Source organism: Triticum dicoccoides, chromosome 3B, assembly GCF_002162155.2.
Source record: "Triticum dicoccoides isolate Atlit2015 ecotype Zavitan chromosome 3B, WEW_v2.0, whole genome shotgun sequence".
NCBI classification, from domain to species: Eukaryota; Viridiplantae; Streptophyta; class Magnoliopsida; order Poales; family Poaceae; genus Triticum; species Triticum dicoccoides.
In genome coordinates, this window is record NC_041385.1 from 812489603 (window position 1) to 812490637 (window position 1035).

Consider the following 1035-nt stretch of genomic DNA (forward strand, 5'->3'; position numbering starts at 1 on the left):
TGATATGTGGTCTAGTTGTTGGGAAAGTTTGCAAATGTGAATTTCGACTTTATTTGCAAAATCTCTCTGGAATTTGTAAAATGGGCATAACTTTTGCATACTAACTCGGATGAAAAAGTTTTTTATATGAAAAATCATCTACTCAAAATCCTCAAAAACCTAACAAAAAAAAGTTACGGGGCTTTTAAGATCTGGAGGCAAAAAAATTCAATAAGTATTATGGTCAAACTACTTATTCAAGAAGTATTAGTGTTACTAAATAATTATTCAAGAATATTAGTGTTACTAAATAATTATTTCAGTTTTTTTTGAATTTTGGTCAAATCTGGTCAAACTATGGTCAAACAATGGTCAACAATGGTCAAACTAATTATTCAAGAAATATTAGTGTTACTAAATATTAGTATTATTTTTTAGAACAATAGTTTCAAACTCAAACAGTGAAATGTGTGACTTCATGCTCAAGCCAAATTCCTGAGGTTAATAGGATTGACATCTTACTATTGTCAGGAAAACAACAAGTACAGACTTGAAAACGAGGGAGAATAGAACCCGGAAGTTAAGCGTGCTCAGGCTGGAGTAGTGAGAGGATGGGTGACCGTCCGGGAAGTTAGATGATGAGGGGTGATTAGAGGTTAAACTGAGCAGTGATGAGGGGTGATTAGAGATGAGAGGTTAAAATAATTCAGAAATTTGAAAATAAAAAAAATTCCAAAAAGGCAGCGGCCACATGGAGAGTCTTTAGTCCCGGTTCGTGTAAGAACCGGGACTAAAGGGAGAGGCTTTAGTAACGACCCTTTAGTCCCGGTTCCTGAACCGGGACTAAAAGTCCTTTTTCTACTAGTGCTTGGACATGAATGTTGTGGCGGTGGCCCTGGATGGCGATCCGGATATTGTCTCCGGCAGGCAGCATGGCGGTGGTGGTTTCTATGCGTCTTGGTCGTGTGGGCGGCGAGGGGGTGCATCGGCGGGTTGCGTGTGTATCTGCGTGGATGTGTGTCGTGGTGGCATGGGTGAGCTGACGAATGAAAGCTC